The 22,904-nt window shown below is 38.9% G+C and overlaps 1 protein-coding gene across 8 annotated transcripts in view; it reads left to right on the top strand.

Moving 5' to 3' along the window:
* The window catches only part of LACC1 (laccase domain containing 1), a 184,645-nt gene that overhangs the window by 146,184 nt on the left and 15,557 nt on the right, over positions 1-22,904 (top strand). For 7 of the 8 annotated variants that reach the window (XR_012514409.1, XR_012514407.1, XR_012514405.1 and 4 more), the window contains exons 6-8: positions 686-846; positions 5,489-5,712; positions 6,920-7,009. The gene's annotated coding sequence lies outside the window, so the exon portion shown is untranslated. Of the gene's footprint in view, positions 1-685; positions 847-5,488; positions 5,713-6,919; positions 7,010-22,904 lie in introns of those variants that run through there. The other variant, XM_074387752.1, reaches the window with a different exon arrangement.

Genomic DNA, 22,904 nt, shown 5'->3' with positions numbered 1-22,904 from the left:
GTCTTTCCTCACATCTCAGCAGCTGCACTTTGCTTGAAATGAGATACACCCATCTCTGGTCACTGTGCTCTGGCCCCCTGGACATTCTTCTCACCTGCTCTCCACAGCGTAGCTGCTGAGAGTCCTTTGCCCAGGAGTCCAGAGTAAGAAGACAGTCTTGACTGTGCCTGCCCTCCTTTAGTGACAAATTCCTCAGTTCACTCATTTCCTAGGGCTGCTGAAACAAATTACCCCAAATTATGCGGCTTAAAACAATACAAATATTATTCTCTCAAAGTTTGAGAGAAAAGAAGTTGAAACTCATGGTGTTGCCAGGGCAATGCTCACTCTGAAGGAAGGAGAAGAGTCCTTCCTTGCCTCTGCCTAGATCCTGGCGGCTCTTGGCATTGTGGCTGCGTCACTCCAGTCCCGGCCTCTACTGTCACATGGCCACCTTCCCTGTGTCTGTGTGTCTCCATCTTTCTTCTTATAAGAACACCAGTCATTAGGTTTAGGGTCCACCCTAATCCAGTATGCCCTCATCCTAACCTAACTAATTATATCTACAAACACCCTATTTTCAAATAAGGTAGCAATCTGAGGTTCCAGGTGGACATGAGTTGAGTGAGGAGGGGAGGGCACTATTTAACTCAATATACTCAGGGACCTTGCTGACCTTGCCTCTCTGCCCACACCCACCATACAGGGTCACCTGGTGGTTACTGCTAAAAGTAACAAGCTACCATTTGTCCTGGATTCTGAACCGATTCAGAAGAACCCTCGGAGCCACATGAATATGAAGAACTATTTCTCTCCATGGAAATTACAGCAGAACATTCACTGGGATCATTGCTTATTATGAAACAGGTACTAGACTTAACTAGCTTTGAAGGGTAGAACATGTTTTAGAGTATCTGTTATACGGTTCATTAGACTTTATATTGATTGATTGATTGAGACAGAGTCTCACTTTGTCACTGTGGCTGGAGTGCAGTGGTGCGATCTTGGCTTACTGCAACCTCTGCTTCCTGGGTTCAAGTGATTCTCCTGCCTTAGCCTCTTGAGTAGCTGGGATTACAGGTGCCCACCACCACAGCTGGCTAATTATTGTATTTTTTAGTAGACATAGGGTTTTTGCCATATTAGCCAGGCTGGTCTTGAACTCCTGACCTCAGGTGATCCACCTGCCTTGGCCTCCCAAAGTGCCTCCAAAGGATTACAGGTGTGAGCCACTACGCCTGGCCTCATTAAACTTCAAAGCAATAATTTTTTTTAAATACCCTAAAGATGTTGAAAATAAGGCATAAAGTTGATGTGGCAGTCACAGAAGAAGATATCAGCTTAAAAAAATGACAAAAATCACTTTTTCAAAATTGTCTTTACAGGCCGGGTGAGGTGGCTCATGTCTGTAATCCCAGCACTTTGGTAGGCCAAGGAGGGCAGATCACCTGAGGTCAGGAGTTTGAAACCAGCCTGGCCAACAAAAACCTCATCTCTACTAAAAATGCAAAAATTAGCTGGGCATAGTGGCGGCACCTGTAATCCCAGCTACTCAGGAGGCTGAGGCAGGAGAATCGCTTGAACCGGGAGGTGGAGGTTGAAGTGAGCCGAGATCGTGCCACTGCATTCTAGGACAGAGCCAGACTCTGTCTCAAAAAAAAAAAAAAAAAAAATTGCCTTTACAGAAAAAGATAGTGGATTATAAATTGTGCTTGCCAAAATGTAGTTCTAAAAGTCCATTATATACCCAATATATTTTCCAAGTTGAAAATGAATCAGGGTTAAAGTCACTTGAAAGAAAAAATTTTTTGAAAAAAATTCAGTTATGCCTAAATTGTAGCAACTCCTCCTACCCTCATACACAATGCCAACTGCAATTCCGACAAGCTGCTCAATATAAATCTAATGTCAGAATTGAGATTTTGTACTATGATATAGAGCTGAGTTATAGTGAAGAGAGAGCAGAGAGACTTTGCTTATTATCCTGCATTAGTCAGATGATTTACAGCTCAAGACAGCAGTCACAGTAACTGAAGTGCAGACCAGGAACTTGAATTGATGAAATTCACTTCTATCTAAATGAACCTAAGAAGCTTGCTGCATGTAATTGTTATAATAGCCTTAAGAAGATCACTTTGCCAAATGTTTCCACCCAAAAAGAAGTAAGCCAGACTGGAAACAATATGGAAAACTCACTTTTTCCTTATTTCCTTTTCCCATGAGGATGGGAGAGCTCAGGATGTGGAAAGGAGAGGACAGAACCCATCCGTCTCTGAATCTAGAGATTTTCAAAGAGGTAGAAGAGCAAGTATTGCTAAACAGGCAGTAGGCATGAAAACTTTGAAGGCAATTTAAAAATTGTATGGGCACTTGGATTGTTTGAGCTTGCCTTGCAGGTTATGTTAATGCCTTAAACAATGTTTGTCAGGAAACACCATTGCAGATTACTTACCAGCATGGACCTGAGAACCAGATAGACTTGCGAATGAGCCTCTCTTGTGGCTCCATGAGTAAAGAAGTTAATTTCCCCACATTTCATCATGTCTAACTCAGTACTTATAAGAGTAACTATTACACAGACTTGTTAAAAGGCTTCAATCAGATAACACAGCAAAATGAATGGCAAATACTAAGTGTTTAATAAAACTTTGCAATTAACTAGAAATCTTTTGCTGATTTGTTTGATTTTTGCCTTTGGAACATACGAAGACTAATTTCTAATGACTCAGCTAACTCAAAGACAATATAAAAATCTACCTCTGCAGAGATGCACTGTAAGAATTACTTGACCTATTGTTCCTGGCATTGAAGATGGAGGGAGAGGCCAGGAACCAGGGAATGTGGATGGCTTCTGGAAGGTGGAAAATTTTCCCTAGAGCTCCCAGAAAGGAACTCAGCCCTGCTGACATATTTTTCTCTTATTTCTTTCTAGCATAGATGAAATTTCCCTATGTTGTGCAGGCTGGTCTCAAATTCCTGGGCTCAAGTGATCCTCCCGCTTCAGCCTCCCTCCCAAACTGGGATTACTAGTGTGAGCCACCATACCTGGCCTCCTACTGACATCTTAATTCCAGTCCAGTGAGATTCATATTTGAATTTCTGACCTACAGAAACATAAGACAATAACTTTGTGTTGTTGTAAGATACAAGATTTTTAGTTATTTGTTATGGCAGCACAAGAAAATGAATACAGCATTATATTATGTCAAAAAAAATAAAATCTACCTTTTCAGTGGAATTTGCACTGTACAATGTTTAGGCACAATGCTCAGGGGTTTGTGTCCCTGGCTTTGAGGATGGAGACAGATTGTGAAGTTTAGGGGAAAAGGAAAGAGAGTGAAAAGGAAAAGAGCCAAGTGGTCATAAGGGAGAGAAGTGAGAAAGACAAATGAGAACAAGAGAGGGAGAAGGAGGGAGAGTGGAGAGAAAGAAGAAAAAATAAGGCAGTGTGAGAATCCTTTCCCTGGTTGGTTGTGTAAGTGATGGGCAAAGCTACATCCCTGTGACCTGAGTTAGGGCCCAGTGTTGTGGCTGACAGTGGCTGACTGACTTGTGTGAGCAGCCCTATGAAGTCGGCATTGCTGTGTCCATCCTTTCCAGAAATTAGAATTTGGAGATACTAAGTTTTTCTTAAGGGGTCAGTGTAGAATCAGACAAAAAACCAAACTGTTTGAAGTGTTCTTAGAAAAGGGGCTAGAAAATAGACGGGAGGAAATTACCATGCAAATGATGCAGGAAATTTTCCCTGAAGTGAAGGACATGAGAATTCTGATAAAAGAGCCCTTCAGGTGCACAGCAGCACAACAAAATGAAAAGACAACAAAGCTGCCAATGTCCCGAAATTTTATCACATTCATGAATAATAAAACATTACTCATTTCCAGAGAGGAAAAAGCAGTTCACACACTATAGTTTAAGAATTAGAATGGCATCAGTCTTCTTAGGAATAACATTGAAAGCTTGCAGACAATAAAACAATGTGTTTGAACAGAGAAAAACATACCTCACTTCATATCATTTCCACAAGAAAATAATTTCCAACCTTTATTTTTATACCCAACTCAAGTCTCAGTTAAAAATGAGGCACTTTTAAATGCAGTCAGTCTCAAAAATTTACCTTTGACACATAATTTCTTAGGAAGCAACAAGATAGTGTACTCTACCTAAATTAAGAAAAAGCAAACAAGAAAGAAATTTAGGAAGGAGGGGCTCTAATCACAGGAGAAAAATGAAATCACCAGGTTGTTGTGGAGGATATATCCTTAGGAGTCCATAGAAACAGTAAAGATTCCAGCCCAGGTAATATGGCAAAACCCTGTTTTGATTAAAAATGCAAATATTTGCCAGGTATGGTGGCATGAAGCTGTAGTCCCAGTTACTCAGGAGGCTAGGGTGGGAGGATTGCTTGAGCCTGGAAAGATGACCTGCAGTGAACCATGATCATGCCGCTGCACTCCAGCCTGGGTGATAGAACAACACCCTGTCTCAAAAAAATAAAAATAAAAATAAAAAAGAAAAGAGAGAAGGAAGGAAGGAAAAAGGAAAGACAAAGAGAAAGGGAAGGGAGAAAGGGAGAAATAAAGAAGGAAGAGAGAGAGGGAGGAAGGGAGGGAGAGAGAGAAAGGGGAATGGAAGGGAGAAAGAGGAAGAAAGAACAAAAAGAAAAGAAAGAAGGGAGGGAGAAAGGAAGGAAGGGAGGGAGGAAGAAAGGCTCATAATTATAGCAGAAAGACAAAGGACTGCAAGAAGGTTATAGGGAAAAAAATTGAACCTGATGCATTTCATCATGTTGAGAGGGTATCTGTAGTTCAGGGGGAGATTTAGAAGAGGGATTAATAAAAAGTAAACTAGAAAAGGCATACATATAAACGCAAATAATATGAGATGAAGTTGTCTAAGAAAGAAATGACATCATAGTAGATTACATGGCTCAGCTCTAAACATTTTTATTGCCATAATAATGAATACTTATTTAAACACAAATTGTGATAACTGTTTGGTGAGGATGGGTGAGAAGAAAGTGTGTGTGTGTTGAGGGTGGTGTAGAAGAAGCAATTTCATCCAATTTACAAATTCAATATACAATATCTAAGTGTGAGGAAACATCCAGAAATTGATATCAGCATATTATAAAAATGGAGATAAAGTCCAAAATAAACAAAAGAATTGAAAGTCATTGTCCCTGGAAAGCAGGATTGGAAAGGAAACTGCTTTCTTAAAAAAATTGTTGTTGTCTTGGGTCTTGCGGTAATATTCATGTTCTTAAATTGTATTCATTGATACTACGAAGAATTTAAAAAGTAAACATAAAGAACATTTGTAATGTTGAGAAAAACATACTTCCCTATAATAGCTGCTGTGACAACTTGGAAAAATCCCTAACAGATAAGCATTCTACCTCCACTTTATATGTGAGGAAATTAAAGCCCACAGAGACTATGCTGGTTGACACAGTTATTCAGTGATAGGGCCAGGCATCAAACCCAGTCTTTCTGCTTTTCTGTTTCAGGGATCCTCATAATACCTCCTAACTTCTTGTTATCTAGCTTGAATTTGTTATGTTACTTTAAATAACATCATCCACACAGGAGCAACTTAAAAAAAAAACTGAAAGTAGAAAATGGCATCCTTCATTAGGCATGACCGAGCTAGATGAACAGATTCTTAACGATATCTTAGATCTCTGTTGCACCCCTGTTTTGAGGACACTGAAGAACGGAGATGAACATGCAGGTAAGTAGCACATACAGCTTTGAAATCTAAAGCCTTTTCTAATGGATAAATGCTTCTCATTAGATCATCCTAAGACAAAGAACTGATTTCATCACTTAACAAATGTTCTCAATTTGATTCAGTGCACGTGGGAAATAACATTTCTATTTGCTGCCAAAATATGATTGCATTAAACCTTAATAATGTACCTGTCATGGGGGTTAGACAAGAATATTTTAATTGAGTGTCAGCTACACCACTGGAATACTCCTACAGATTTATTTAGTTGTTTGCTATTAGTTTTGTATAGTCACTGATTAATATTGCCTTCCTTCCATGAGTACAAGGCATCACTAGACTTCTCCTTGGTAACCAGATATTTTTTGTGTCCTTTGGCACTAGTTCCTGGAAGTGTCATTATGATGTGTGCAATTTGCAGAATTCAACGGCAGCTCCAATTAAATAAACAAAATCTAATTATGTCAAAATTGGGCTTTGCTGGAATTAGGATGATTGATTTTCTTTCTGGGTAATCTGTGAACACCTGCAAAAATGGTAAATGTCAAGGTGTTTCTTAGAAAACTTTAAAAAATTTAAAAGAATTGGTAAGGGAAATGTAGATTGAGTTGCTGTATACTCTATAAGTTTGATCTTTTTAATCTAGGTTCTTGGGTTTTGGATTTATGAACCCCTGAAATTTTATGCAAAATGATGCATGAATGTGCATTTTTCAAAAAGATAGTCTTTAACTTTCATGAAATTTTAAAAGACATTTATAACCCCAAAACACAAGGAACCATTTCTTTACATAAAGAAATGGAGTCCATGTAGAATCATTTAATTATGTTCTTCTTAGTGGAAATAAAAAGATTTTTGTAATAGATACTAGTAAATATCTGAGAGAAAGTATTAAATTTGCCTTCCACTATAACTATTCAATTCCTTTTCTATTTCTGGAACCATGAATATCAAAGCTTATCTAAGACAAATTTCATCTGCCTTCCCACTCCACCCTCAATTTTTTATTCTAGCTTTTCAGGATTCATATGAGATTATCAACAGACAATACTTTTTGTCATGGCTTCCTAATTGAACTTTTCACTTCTCTTTTTGGATTACATGCTGAAAATATTTAATAAAATAGTGAAAATCTCAAGCATTTATAATTACTTAGTGATGCCAGTGCAATGATCCATTCACCGTTGTCTTGATTTCCTTCATTGATCAGAAGCAGCCTTTGTGTCATCTTTGCTGGAGCTCTCACAAGACAATTCCATGAAGCAATTATAGAGCAAGTAGACCCTCAACTTGACAATAGGTATGTGGCCTGGCTCTACGGACTTTTTTAAAAAAATTATATTTACTTAGATTTATAGCCGAGATTTTTATCCCTGTTAAATTTAATCTCTAGCAACCTCGACATATCCCATAAAACTTCTAGGAAGAAAATTTAACAGATTGTTACAGTTAATTAACACTTTTCTTTAATATTTTAAAGTTCAACTATACTATATTTTATATTAATAAGAAACAACACATACTCTCAGAAGCTTAATAATCTACTGAGAAAAATCTACAGTTTAAAAATAAGTAATACATACATACGGTCAAGTCTGGTTTTCAAATTCAGTGAAGGCAGATGAGCCACCACATTGTGAAACTTTCTCACTTTTCCACATCAAGAAATTAAATTTTGAAGTGCATTTAGCCTTATTGGTTTCTTAGATATCATCTCACGCTAACCAAATTAATGAAACACTAAGGTATAGATCAGACACAAATGTATGTTTCTAGGAAGCTGAATATATTAATGTTGGTTGTATTTGTGTCTTCTACTTTTTTTTCTGAGATGGAGTTTCGCTGTTGTTACTCGTGCTGGAGTGCAAAGGTGCCATCTCAGCTCACTGCAACCTCTGCCTCCTGGGTTCAATTGATTCTCCTGCCTCAGCCTTCTGAGTAGGTGGGATTATAGGTATACGCCACCACGCCCAGCTAATTTTTTATTTTTAGTAGAGGGTTTCTCCAAGTTGGTAAGCCTGTTTTTGAACTCCCAACCTCAGTTGATCTGCCCAGCTTGGCCTCCCAAAGTGCTGGAATTACAGGTGTGAGCCACTGTGCCCAGCTGTGTCTTCTACTTTTAATATTTCCTGGAATCTAGATACTTGGGAAACAAAAATCGTTAACAGTTAGTTGATAGCTATGGGGAAATTCCTAATGAATAACCTCAACTTTACCTTAGTACAGCTCTCCAGAGACGAAGATTTTATGACTGAATGGTGACTTGGTCCAGATTTCCTACGTGTGTGAATTGGCTCTGCCACTTTCTAGCAGTGAAACTTTGGATAATATTTAGCTTTTTCAAGTCTTTTTTGCCTCAACTAACAGAGGAAATAACAGTGTCTCCCTCACAGGTTTTTAATGTGTTTGAAATAAGAGAATGAATGTAACATACTTTGTGTTGTGTGGTATGTAGTTAATGAATTGTTTCCATTGACCACTCCACTTCCCCTTCTCTTACATTTATTCTTTTTCTTTGCCCTTCTCTTCATTCTTGGTCAAGTACATCCGTTTGTTCCTTGAAAAACGAGAAATAATCATGTATCTTGAGAAATACTTAGCCTTGTTTTATGTGTATGGCTTGAAAGTTTTACATAAATGACATTGTGTTCTAGATCTCATTCTGTTTCATGCATTTTTCATGCTACTATATGAGATTTTAATTCCTTACCTCCAAATGTTACATAGTATTCTGCCATGTGTATAAGCCATAATTTATGCATCTCTTCACTTGGTGATGGACACGTGTGGCTTCCAACTTATTATAGTTCCCCAAACAATTCTGTGAAAAAGAAACACATGCACAGTTTCTTGTGAATCTGTACTAGCTTTTCTGTGGGGTCTGCTTCCAGGGGCAAAATTGCTGGCTCATAATGCACTCATTTACATATGGTGGACCTGGAAGGATGGGACACACTTTTACATACTTTTCCAGTAGAATAGGGAAAGGAATAGGATGAGAAATGGCAGATGAATGGAAAAGTATTAAAACAAACCAAGGACCTTTCTCAGATTGATGCTAATAGCATGACTTTGACTAATGAGTATGATCAACCTGTGTTGTGTTCCTAAAGTCCCTAAAAATTAAGTTAAAAAGAGCATGGCTTCTTAAGTAAGTGTCTTAGTAGCCCATTGCATACTGTGCTTCATAGTCTGTATGCAAGCCTCCTACTATCCTACCAAGATGCTGCAGAAAATCATCAGGTGGCATTTGTGAGGCCCTTAAAACTCCTGAGACTCAGGCATAGACAATAAAAAGCTATTATTCTGCTTTGATAGTCTATGAAATTTTAACTATAGATCTCTTTGTTAATCAGCCCTGGAAATTGCTGTGACTTAAATGATCTCCAGGCCTGACCATTGCTGACTCCCAATTAGCCTATAAAGATACCTTATAAGGGGACTGTTTTGACACCTTTGACCATTTCATCCAATCAAAAAATAAAAGATCTCACACTAAGGAAGTGTAATGTCACTATGTTAATACACTATGTGGTCACATATATTAGCAAGAGGTATGGAATCAGGAGTGTTAAGTAAGCAGTGCAAAAAGAAATGTCAAGCCAGGAGTCAGTATTAGTTTAAATTTCCTCTCATAAATAGATATGACTTTCCTTTTTTAAAGAAAGAAAAGAAAAAGCATTCAAGTAACTGTTTTGACTATGCCAAAGTATTGAAATAGCTAAACCTTTCATTTTCAACAACACTTTTTGGTTTTTTGTAAGCCCAATGCTAAATGGCAAGGTAATGATTTCTTCAGGAACTGAGAAGAGATAGACCTGAAAAAGTTGTAACATTTTTCTTCACAACTATTAAGAAGAGAAATAATATGAAAGAGAAATCTTCTCATGTGCATAGGCAGGTTGGACCTTTCATTCAGAACAGGATGATTTTAATTGTTAGTGGTTTAAGATATAATAGATTCATTCCTTAAATTAGTTCATCTTGCTCAAGCCATTCTAATATTAATTCACTGTTATTTTTGGTAATACAGATCACTGTTAATTCTTCCTATTTAGAAGCCAGAAGTATAGAAGGAAAGGGCACATTCGGAAGTAACTAACACCACTACAATTTTAGAACCTTTCCATTTTATCAAATTGGGTTTTATTTTAAATTTTGTATCTCTTTTTTGTCATTGTTGTGTCTAATATGTTTTTATTCCTTAAGTGTGCTCTGTATATGTTCTGTTCACAAGATTTAAACATACAAATTTTATCTTAAATTTTATACCAAACAGAAATTATCTTAATGTATTGTAGAGGAAATTTCAAACATAGGTTGCAAAGCATTATTTTTATGTGTAAATACCTTTCCTATTCAATTATCTTTATACAAGAAAAACAGTTCTTCATTTTTAAATGCTTTATGAGAGTTGACTGTAAACATATCAGAGCTGAAGGAGGGGGTTTAGGACAATAATACGTGATTAAATTCCATCTTTTAATCCAGTTGTGGGGAGTTGCCTGTAAAACTGCCCCCTTTCACTCTAAAATTCACTCTAATCATTTGTGTACTCACTGATTTACATAGCTGGAAGATTCCTCTCCTAAAATAGGGGACTTCTTAAATTGCAGTCATTTTAAAGGGAAGTTTAACACATCATGTAGCTGCAACCCTTTTAGCTAGAGATAACTGCTGATATAAAACTATCAGTTAAAACTCATATTCACCTCTGTTCTGTAGGTGTTGACATACTGGAGAGCGTATATCTACCTCATTTTCCAAATCTGATCTAGGCTAAACCCTTTGGTGGGGCAAGGGAAGCAAGTTATAAAATAATCTCTTTGTTCTAACCCTGAAGTCATACCTTCTGGACTTGAAGGTACACTGGAGGTCCTATGTGTTGGTGCCTCCTGCTGCTCAGCAGGAATCTGAACTCTTCTCACCTTTCTGGTCCTTCTGTCTCACCAGGAAATACACCCAAGAACATTCTTCACATTGTCTTAATTCACCCGCCTTCTGCCTTGGGTCACTCAAGCCAAACAGAAGAGATTACACTGTTCATATTAGGGATGCCTTAACTATAGTTCAAAGATTGAAATTTGACACAAAAATCTACTTTTTCTAGCTCTAACAGTTCTGGTGAATATTAAGAGGAGGGCGTCTTTTGTTAAAAAAATAGCCTGTAAGCTGGGCACGGTGGCTCGTGCCTGTAATCCCAGCTACTTGGAAGGCTGAGTTAGGAGAATTGCTTGAAACGGACCCAGGAGGTGGAGGTTGCAGTAAGCTGAGATTGTGCCACTGCACTCCAGCCTGGGCTACAGAGTCAGACTCCATCTCAAAAAAAAAAAAAAAAAAAAAGCCTGCAATTCAGTAGCATCCTCTTTATAAGCAGAGGATGAATAATCACCCACTTGCTGGCCACTGCTCTGCTTTGGGTCATCTGAAATCCATCACCGCATCCTTGGAGGATGATGTGAAATGCCAGTGAAATCGTGAACTAATTCAATGACATGCCCATTGTTCTACTCTTTAGGCAAATGCTTTTTCTGAGCAGGGAAGCTTTTCACGTATTCCTTACAGTACTAAATTAACTCAGAAAACTTAAGAATTATGCCTCACTGCTTCTTGTCTCTAGTTCTCAGCTCTCATCCTGGCAGGCAAGACCCCCAGAATCTTCTTAATCATGAAGTACTTGTGAGCATTCAGAAAGGCCTAAGTTAACTATTGTCGGGTCATGTGGGTTTGGAAGCTTGAGCACATTCTATGGCATTTGTGGTATGGCCTCTGTAGATTGATATATTTAATCATAGATAGCAGATGGAGCTGTGGGTCAATGACCTTCCAGAGTCCCTTCCCCAACTAAACTTAATGCTATCACACTTCAAAAGCAATCACTGTCCATCTGCTCCAGGTCCACATGCAGTGCTGGTCAGGTTCCTGGGCTACCAGAAAGACACTAACTAGAGTTGAATGCTTAATCTCCCTGCTCCCAAGTACAGATAAGAGGAGAGAGAGAGGCTCACAGCCTTCTAGAGCTTTATGTGCTTAAGCACCGATAGGGGCTACCATTTGCTGCATTTGGTCACTCTGGAATATAAGACACCTGAGACAGCAGCTGATGTGGCTAAGGAACAGTCAGGCCAGATTTGGCGATACTTATTTAGCAGAACACAGAATCCAAGAACCCTCATCAATGCCAGTCAAAAACATGACTCAGGCAAAGGGAACAGACAATAAAAAGAATGACTTCACATTTCACAGCAAGAATTCTCTGGCCTCAGAGAACACGAGGTACCTCTGGACCACACATCCCTTTGGCAAAATACTTTTCTTATCTATAGATCACCCTGTGGCTGTGTTTACCTGAAGCCTCTTACAGTTTCTCCACCTAATAACCCACATTTATGATTTTTTTTCTAGAAGAGCAGCATAGATGGAGGTGGAATGTAACACCTGAAATAATAGGATTTTACAGGAAATAATGTAAATCAAGCCTTTTGCCCTTAATGACCCATAATAAAATGCTCTTGTTACCAAGCTCTGCAGGCAACCCAGTGCAGGTTGCTATGGAAACACCCAGTTGCTCCTCTGCACAGTTGCTTAATGATCAGTGTGATGTCAGGCTCTTGAGAAAAGCACAAGCTCAGACAACTCTTTACAGCCACAGGGATAGTCCACGTGGGACTGCAGTTACGTCTGAGTGGGGGCCCCTGTGTCCAGGTATAATTAAAATGCACTCAGACCTATGACTGGAAATGCCTTCAGCAGAGAATTAGGTCACCTTTTAAATTTCTCTATTCATTTTCATTTCTCTACATGACTGCCCAGTCAGAAACAAGCCAGAAACAGGGCGGCCATGGCATGTTGCTGCATATGGCGCTTTGCCAACCGGGTCACAGGCTGGCAAAGCGCCATATGCAGCAACATGCCATGGCCGCCCTGTTTGGGTGGGATATGTGACTGCTCTGCCTTGGCCCATGCCATAAAAGCTCACTTTTTTGTCCCCTCTTCCCATGTTCCCTGCATCTACCTTTCACAGGGGCTGGACCTGAAATTCTCTCTATTATTCATTGCTTGATTTAGATAACAAAGGCCAAAGCTTTTGCCTGAAATATTATTTGCAAAATGTATTTATTATCTGGAAAGAAAAGAAAGCCCTGGGAAATGTCTTCCTCTTCTTTCCTCCTTTTATTCTTTTCTCCCTTCCTCTCTTTTATTCTCTCTCAAAGGGGTTCATTAGGTGCCTATTATCTGCAGGTAATTACCAGAAACACAAGGATGAATGAGGCTTGATCTCTGTCCTCTAGGAGCTGACAGGTTATTAGATGGGGACAGGCATATAAACAAATGCATGAGCTAAAGAGACAGAGGTGTGTACAGGATACACATGGATAAATCCTACCTGAGGGAGGGCCGGAAAGACTTCCTTGGGGGTGGGGGTGGGGGGAGATGCTTCTTGGGCAAACTCTTGGGTAGAAATTAATGGGATTGTGGGATTAGTGGGAGGAAGGGAAGAGGAACACTGTGAGTAAAGACTGAAGGCACAAAATAATCTCGTATGTTTGAGAAATTGCAAGCAGTTGAGAATGGCTGGAGCTTTGGCCAGGAAAGCAGTCTAGGGAGAAATACATCAGAAATAGGCAGGAGTGAGAATCTAATGAAGTTTGACTTTATTTTACAGGCCAGTAGGAGCCACTTCAGGCTTTCAGGAGGGAAGACAGAGAATTAGAATTGCCATTTAGGAAGACTTTTTTTTTTGGCCACGAAGAGCATATACTGAAGAAGTAGGAGACACAGCGCAATTAGGAAGTTAGTGGGAGAGCGTGGCTGTACAGCACAGCTATTCGTTTTTGTCTAGGACCTGTTTTTGGAAGAGAATTACCTGGCCCACTCACACAGGGTGGACAATTACAGTGCCCATCCCTGGTTCAGGTGGGCACATAATCCAAGTAGTATTGATCAAGCTTCTTCAGTGAAATTTCACATATGGATGCCTGGACATAGGATTCTTTTTTCTTCTTCTAGATAAAAGGATGTAGCTTTGAGGCTTCCAGAAGCTATTTTTTTTTCTACATGGAGAACACTTGATCATTAAGCCAATACTTAGAGGAAAATGAACAAAAGGAAAGGGAAACAGAGCTATATTAATATTGTTTGAGCCCCTAATAGTCTAGAGTCTAGATCCCCCTGTGTCTAAAACCAGTTTACCAGTGGACTTTACAGTTACATACACAGATATATTTCTTTTTGCTTGAGCAAGCTTGAGTTAGTTTTTAGTCACTCGGGACTGAATGATTCCTGGTTTTGAAACCAGGTGAAAATGATGACAGCCTGAGCCAAGGCTGTAGGGTATGGAGAGGATAGTTTAGACAAAGTTAAGGAAACCACTCAGGAATTGGAGAGAGAGAGAGAGGCAATGGAGTAGAAGGGGAAAAACATCAACCAGAATTTTGCCCAGATCCCTAGTTTCAGTGAATAACAATGCCACCTTATAAGATGTTGAATATAAGAAGAGAAACAATTATTTTGGGAAAGAGTACACTTTTTAATTTATTATATTTTAGATATTTGAGGGATATCCAGTTGAAATTTTCAAGTAAACAATTAAGATTTTTTATAATCCACTCCCTGAAATACATGCAACTTACAGAACAACATCATGGTAAGCATCTTAAAAGTCTTCTAATCATGCTACTCATTTTATACTTTAATTCCTTCTGTTGAACATTTATTTTATTTCTTTTTTATTTTTTTGAAATGGAGTCTGGCTCTTGTTGCCCAGGCTGGGATGTAATGGTGCAATTTCTACTCACTGCAACATCTTCCTCCCAGGTTCGAGCAATTCTCCTGCCTCAGTCTCCCGAATAGCTGGGACTACAGGTATGCACTACCACGACAAGCTAATTTTGTATTTTTAGTAGAGATGGGGTTTCTCCATGTTGGTCAAGCTGGTCTTGAACTCCCGACCTCAGGTGATCCGCCCACCTCTGCTTCCTAAAGTGCTGGGATCACAGGCATGAACCACTGTGCCCAGCCCTGAACATTTATTAAGTGCCTGCTGGTATCATGTACTGTGCTAGGAGGAAAGTCACAATATGTATTCACAGTCAGCATTCTCCTGAGGTTCACCATCTAGCTGAGGAGACAGACCTGACATCTCCATGGGCTGAGTGAGAAGAGCTACTAGCGGCACCTACAAAGTACTGGGGGACACAGAGGTTGTCCAGCTGTGGGCATACAACTCTTGACCAAAAGGTTTGTGCAGTTTCCGGTTTGTTGAGTAGATTGAAGAAGAACATACCTTCTTCTAAAGTAGCCTTGATTTCCTTTGGGATAACTAGATTCATAAAGTTTTATTTTATGTTGAGTCAGTTCTGTCTCTCACTGGCCATGGTTCTACTCATCAGGCCCTTACACAATATATTTGGTCTCTCTCCTACATGAAATAATCTTCTTATATTTTAATAAAACATTTGTGGGTTCCTTTTATCTTTCCCCTTCCAGTCTAAACATCACATCTCTAGTCCTTTTCAATGTGCTATATGTGACATGGATTTTAGTGTTTTTAAAAGTAGCTTTGATCAGTATATAAAGTTATCATGTCAACTATGTATTTATCTTTTGTTTAGTCATTAAACAGTCATCCTTATGTGAACAGCGACCTTGTCTGTTGTAGCCATCATTTATCCCCAGCACCAAAATGAGTGACTGAAACAAAGTAAGCACTCAATAGACATTTGCTGGTCAATAGTTTCTAGTGTCTAGCCCATCATCATCTCAGCAGATCTTTTGTGAAGCAGATCTTTTGTGAAGTTTGTCTGTGATCCGACTAACGTGCAGTGTCTGCTGGAGACTACAACACTCTGAAATCAGTAGAAGCATTACAAAATATAAAGGGGTGGTTGCCAATTTTCTCTGGCTCCATATGTCTATATTATGCACCCCAAGAGTGTACTGGTCTTTTGGGGAACTACAGCACATTGTCACCCTATATCGGCCATCTCAAACCATTAAGTTTTTTTCATGAAGCAGTTGCTAAAGCTGTAGCTTCCTCTTCTAGAAGAGGATTCTTCATCTGTTGCTGGATTCTTCTATTTTTTGATCTTGAGTTTAGAATACCCCATACATCTCTGAGAAATGTAGCCTAAAAAATGTTTGCCTGGCTTTTGCTTGCAATTCTCTTGTCCAATCTTTAGTTCTTCCTGCTATCTACCATCAGCGTCATTACAGAGCCTGTAGCCTCCCAAAGGTCAGGCTGTCTGCATTGCCTGTGCTGCTACACTGATAACTCAGCACATGACCTGTCATCAAGAGCATTCTCAATTGAATGCTTATTGGACAAATTTCTAAAGACATGCCTTTTATAATTTTTTTCAAGTTATTAATTAAAAATTTTTAAAAAGAACAGAATGGTTCAGCTTTTTGCTGGAAACTTCCCTCTTTTGTTATCTATCTAAACCAAATCCAGTACATTTGGATTCAGTTCATTTTTTTCTCCTTCATCTTTCAGGAAATGTTGCTGTCATCTAGATACGCTGCACTTGTAGTACAATTTCAATGAAAAAAATGGGTTTGGACTAACATACCTAATATTGAGAAACTCATATTGGCTCCAGATGATCACCAGTTACTCGTCCATGGGTTCCAAACCCATCACTTGCGGGGAGATGTTACATGATCTCCCTCGTGGACACTCTGATGGGGAAATAATTTGTAGGAATCAATTGTGAAATTGCATTGATCTTTCTTTCACATTGCCACAGCAGTCAAGGATGTGTGTGGGGAAGTTGAAATAAAGAAGCAGCTACAGAAAAAAAAAAAAGAAAACAAAAACCCTACAGGATGCATTTTTAAAGGATGTAATTTATGTAGCCTATTTTGGGGCTACATAAATTCTCATTTTGTTTAGAAAAGCATCACATATCCAGTACATATCCAAAATATGCACATTGATTATTATAATGGGCAATGTTCAAGATGGAGCCTTCCTTTCCTCTTTAAGCCAAGGGGTTATTTGGGCCAAGAGGGTGCTGAGTGGTGGAAGCAGGAAGTAGGGGTGGGTGCTCCATAGCCCCTTTGAGAGCCCCAACGAGTTAAGAGTGCATTGGTTACAACAGCACTGCTTTTTTCTCTCTTTATGTCATGGGTAGTGATTCTGGAAACTGTGAAGGGCCTTCCTTAGATTTCAATGACCATTTAAAACCAAAGAACATGTGGCAATGGACCAAGCCAATAGCCACTTTCAATACAAAACAGCATGGTCCTTTGGTCTTGAGTGCCCTCAGCCAGAATCTATCAGCATAAAGAGCCACATTTCCATGAAATGTACAGGATATTTAATAACAATCAGTAGATTTCCTACATGATTTATGGCTGCCTCTTTTCTGTGGATTTTGGCAAGAAGATAGGAATTCGGATGTGGCTATGTATAGGGCAATTCAGCAGGCTTGGAACATCATTTTGTTCAAGTTAATTTGAGGAGGCTGTCACTTTCCTTAAATCTGTGGCAGTCAGAATCTTTGTTATTACCTCTCTGCTCTCCATACCCTGTAAACTACAATAAATTTGATTAAAATGCAGATACCTCATGGAGATGTTATTTTGCTCCTTTTAGACACTCTTAAACGGTTTTAAATATGATCCTAAAATGTTATTTTGAGGATTTGTAAGACATTAGACAGTTGCATCCATCTCTTTCTTTCTCCCTCCCTTCTTTCTCTTTAGATGTGCTTAGAAAAGCATGAGCGTCATGAGGTCAGAATATCATTATAAAGCAAATTACTGCTAAAATGAGCTAAATGCTAAACTCATAGTCTTAAGGAGTCCTTGTCTTGCACTGTGTGTTGAATTGATTGCTTGAAAATAACTAGATCGTCAGGGAGCTTTCAATTATGTAATATTTCACAGTTCTTCTGGGGACAGAAGCTGAATGTAGCTACTTTGCAGAACATGATACTTAAATGATGCCACGTGTTTTGATGAGTACTGTTTGATAAATAATAATAATTAATAATAATAATACTGCACAAGCATTTGCTGACTGATACACTTATGGACTCTAAGGTAACTCCTGGTGCATCATTTAACTGCTTCCTCATTTGTCCACCAGGTGGCAGAAGAAGGGCCAGGATATGGACCCTGAAAATTTTTTTTGATTCTTAGATATTAAATATGAGATGATATTAAAGATTGGAAGTAAACATTTAAATATATTCCCATAAATTTATTTTTATTATAAAGTTATAAAGCCATTTATGATTTTTCATTTGTTATTTCATTCTAAAATATGTTTCCTACATAGAAATATTTTGAAATAAATAAAGGGTATGGAAAACTTAGGTACTGTGTTAAAGGTTAAAAGTTAAGCCAGGCATTATAGACCAGGGGATGTATTAATACTCTCTCTGGTATCCTTATGAAATGGGCAGTAGGACAGGGAAGCACTTAGTGAAGTTTTTTTACCCATCCTCCTTTTGCACTTGGAGATGTAATATGCTGCTTTATCCAAAGCTACAATGGCTGTGGGCCTCATAAGAACTGCATTCTCAGCTGGGCATGGTGGCTCACGCCTGTAATCCTAGCACTTTGCGGAGCCAAGGTGGGTAGATCACGAGGTCAGGGGTTTGAGACCAGCCTGGGCAACATGGTGAAACCCCATCTCTACTAAAATACAAAAATTAGTTGGGCATGGTGGTCGGTGTCTATAATCCCAGCTACTCGGGAGGCTGAAGGATGAGAACTTCTTGAACCTGGGAGGCTGAGTTGCAGTGAGCTGAGATCATGCCATTGCACTCCAGCCTGGACAACAGAGCAAGACTCTGTTTCAAAAAAAAAAAAAAAAAAAAAAAAAATTGCCTTCTCTACTTGTATCCAGTGTTATTTTGGGGATAAACTCTTAAAGCTTATCTCACAGGGTAAAGTGTATAAGAAAATTAAAAGGGGAAGTCAGGGACCTGAGGGCCATCAGCCGTCAAAAAGAAGTCTGAGTTCTTAGAGCTGGTGAATGTTTAACATCTTGGCGTTGTTAAGGGTTGCCCAAGTTTATTTGATAAGTTCTTGAACAAATGGAGAAGAATGTCTTATTACTCTTATATAAATGGACTTAAAAGAGATCTAAAAAAGACAGTTTGTTTCAGCCAGAAAACAACTTCATTCATATTCTCGTTGGCATGTCTCTCATCCATATATAAAAACCAAAGCACTTCTCATGGATTTACATAATCTGTCTTTTGAGATAAATGGTCATTATATGACAATTTAGAGAGAAAAGGAGGTAAAAGATATTGTTTTGCAAATATCTTTTTTAGGCAATAACCTGCATACTAGAAATGAAAAATTAATTTTAAAACAGTGGCTTTAAGATTTCTTAATCCATATTTGAGAAACATATTTTAGGAAGGATATACACACTTATGATATTTTACTGCACAGTCTCTGGGTTTTCTGAGGCCCTGGCTTAACCCTTTTCTAGTTGCCATGGCAACAAGAACACAAATACAACATCCATACCATTAGCTAGATCTATGAGGAAGAATTTCCAACTGTATACACAGTGTGTGTATTTGACCCAAGCTTTGCAGAAAGAATTTAGCAGACTTTTAAATGTAGTAAATTGTCTGTGTGAATCATACAATGGAAATAGCATATGCATCTAGGAAAATGTAGTCTCATAAATGAACCAAGGGAAATAACGTTGGAACCCCGTTCTCTCTAAAACCTCCATCTTGCCTTCCCTCATCTCTCTTCCTGATGTAAAGAATGTCGTAGAAAACTTGAAGAAAATCGGTCTAAGCTTTTAATTTTCTTCTTTTTAAAGTCCAAGGCTAAAATAAATGATTTATTTTCAGGCAAATCATAAACTTGTAATCTGAGACATTGGTCTTACAAAAACACTTCAACGCTTCCAATTACTGACTGCAAACTGCTTTTCTAAAAACCCTCTTAAATGTTCACTCTACATTCTGAAAGAAAACAGACTGAAATTTCATCACCATTTCATAGCTAAGGTTCTCCTCACACAGAATCTTAGGGAAGCAGAGATGGATGCATAGATTCTACAATGGAGTAGGAACTGGTCCATTCCCAAAGTTCCATCCTGGGCATTGACTAGCATCTTGGGGGAACCAAAACAGGATCCCACTCTGGGTAAGACATGATAACACCAGCGGTGAGATTTCTGTGGATAGGGGAGTTTTCTTGGGCAGGGATGAGGAGCCACAGAAGAAAAGCAGGGAAGTGTGAATGCTAGGGACACAAAGAGAAGCCCCGGCAGGGAGCCTCACACAGATGCTTAATAAATGCTTTTTGATTTGACTGAATGATCAAAGTGTGGTGTTAACGTCAAGCAGTCTTAGCACCATTGCCTATGAATGCCTTTGGCAATCCACATGTTGGTTTATCTGGGGGTGGGGGTCAGGCTGTCGGAAGGGATGCCTTGCCCTTGCTTGATGTGAGTGGGCAGCCAGGACCAGCCGTGGGAAGGGACTGAATCGTGGCGTCCTAGTCTTGTGACAGCCACATTCGTCATCGGAAGCTTGTACTGAGTGTTTGTCCTGTGAGGAGGAGCACAGTCTGGGTGCATTTTGAGATTCTGTGGGAGTTGCTACATTTCAGTTCCTTGGTTTTCTGATGTCTAAAAGGAGGACGATAGTAAATAAGTAACAGTATTTGTTTATGTACGTAACTCATAAAATTGTGTGATGCTAAAAAAACTTTAAGCAGCAGATGTAAAAAGATAAGGTCCTTTTCATCAGAGTGTCCTGCTAGCATCCTTTCAGGAGGCAGGAGGCAGCATCGCTGAGTGGAAAGAATGTTGGCCTGACAGGCCAGAGAAACAAATTTGTTTCCCAGTTGAGCATAAACACTTGTGAGACCTTGAGCCTCTCAGCCTCTCTGGGGTTCAGTTTTCTCATCTGCAAAATTAAGGTGCTGGTCTAGAAGATTTTCCACTTAATATTTTACTATCCTACGGAGAATTAAGAAAGGAATTGAGAGCCTACTTTCCCTGGGGAGGTCAGTTTTACTTTCTAGGCCGTCAGATGGCCCTCTAGACATCTTGCTAAAGGACAGAAGCATTCGTATTCACATTTTCCAGTTGTGTTTGGGAAATTGGACCAATACATTTCACATGGCCAGAAGCAAGACCCCAAGTTAGGAAGGAGAGGAAGATACTGCCTTACAGCAAATGTCCACCTTATCTCGACCACTAATCTGTCCTGGCCACATACCCCTGTCTAGATGAGCCGCTCGGGATGGCGGGTGACCAAATAGGATGTACAATGGAGTGAGGACTGGTGGGTAGTGGAGAGGGGAAGGAGAGAAAAGACTTTTCTAAACCCATGGTAAACATGATTTCCTTGGTTTTGAATGGAAAATAATAAGCATTGCTACTCAAGTCCAACTTTCAAGAGTTTCAACAATTTCAGTGGAAAAAAGTATGCATATGTGTATATGTATGTAATGTCTGTATATATGTAAGTATATGCATATACATACACATGCACATGCACAGACGTGTACACACAACACATGAGTACATATGTGTGCAAAGCATATATGTGCACACACATACTCACTTACATATTTATAAATTTCTATTAAGAATCTTAGGAAAGGCCTCATCTTCTCACCAGTGGGTCCCTTCTCTCTGTTTCTACATCTTAGTCTCTCCCCGTAAGGCATATATCCAGTGAAATTCAGACTGAAATGTATAGAACTCTCTTCTAGATATTCTTCTTGGTGCAAACACTCCTTCCCTCCATATCCCTGCCCTTGTGCCCCCACCATCATAAAAAACAGGGAGAGAACTTGAGAATTCTAACAGTTTGGGAAACTGTAAATGCCCACACTTTTTACATTTGCTACTGTTTCCATGACAATTTTTTTTTTCCAGGAGAAAAGAACATTTCTAAAAGATCAAAATTAAATCACTTTGAAGACTTAAAAAAAGACAGTGGTTCTGGGAAAGTATTAACATGAAATAATACTGTTTATATCTAAAATCACTTATGACATTTATAAAATTCTCCAGCACTTCAAATTTGTTAAGTTTAAAGCTCAGTCTTCTTCTTGTGTGCGTCTTTCTATTGGCACAGAATACAAAAGGTAGAATAGGTTTTGAACTCTTGGTGATGCAACAAAATCTGATTTTGTTGATGAGGATCATTGTTGAGTGAGGTATTTTGTGCTGAAAAAGTAATTGCTAGTTTGGCATAGAGTAGAGAAGCCATATCTATATCTACACAAATACATATATAGAGTAATATATAGATGTGTGTATTTATGTATATCTGTACATAGATTCATAGATGAATAGACTAATACCCATTCAGACAAAAGTCCTCTTTGCCTTCCCTATATTACTCTTCAGTTATGTACACAAGGATTTTACTGCCATCAATCTACTTGCCAATTATTTCTATGTTTTGTCATCGGTTTTGGTTTTCCTCCTAAAAACTGTTGAGAAATGATATGTGATGGATGCTATATAAGCAGATATTGCTTATTAGCCTAGACAGACAGGATTGGATATTTTTAGATCTAATTAAGAAAACATAGGCCACCACTACCATCTCTGTCTCTCTCTCTGTCTCTCTCTCTCTCTCACACACACACACACACACACGCACGCACAATGTACAACTTTAAGAGCAACAACAAAAATAACTCCCCTCTGCCAAGTCCTCATCTCGTATTTCTCTTCCTGACCCTCCACCAAAACAATAAGATAACATTCTTATGTAATGAGATTCCCACTCATAGAAATACCTTTATAGAGGGCATCAACAACTGTGAATGAGTTGATCACTGTTTCTGGGCTCTGACAGAGAGGGACCAATAATTTGCTACTGTAAACCAAAAAGTATCTGAGATAGGTCTAAATCAATTCAGAAGTTTACTTTGCCAAGGTTAAGGACAGGACCAGAAGAAAACACAGAACCACAGAAACAGTCTATTATCTGTGCCTTTTTCCAGAGATAATTTTGAGGGCTTCAATATTTAAAGGAGGAAAGTGGGCAGGAAGGGAAAGAGGAAGGGGATGGATGGTCACATTGCTGAATCTACATGTTGTAAGAGATAAAGAGCAGGTAGGAGAATAGTCAATTATATATTTGTCTCATATTCAGTAAATTGAGATAAGGTGAACATAGAGTAGCTACCTGTGGAGATATTTAACCTTTTATCTGTAGCCGTCTGCTTAGGAACAAAAG

The sequence above is a fragment of the Saimiri boliviensis genome, chromosome 16 (genome assembly GCF_048565385.1).
Source record: "Saimiri boliviensis isolate mSaiBol1 chromosome 16, mSaiBol1.pri, whole genome shotgun sequence".
NCBI lineage: Eukaryota > Metazoa > Chordata > Mammalia > Primates > Cebidae > Saimiri > Saimiri boliviensis.
This window is presented reverse-complemented; position numbering and strand designations above follow the sequence as displayed.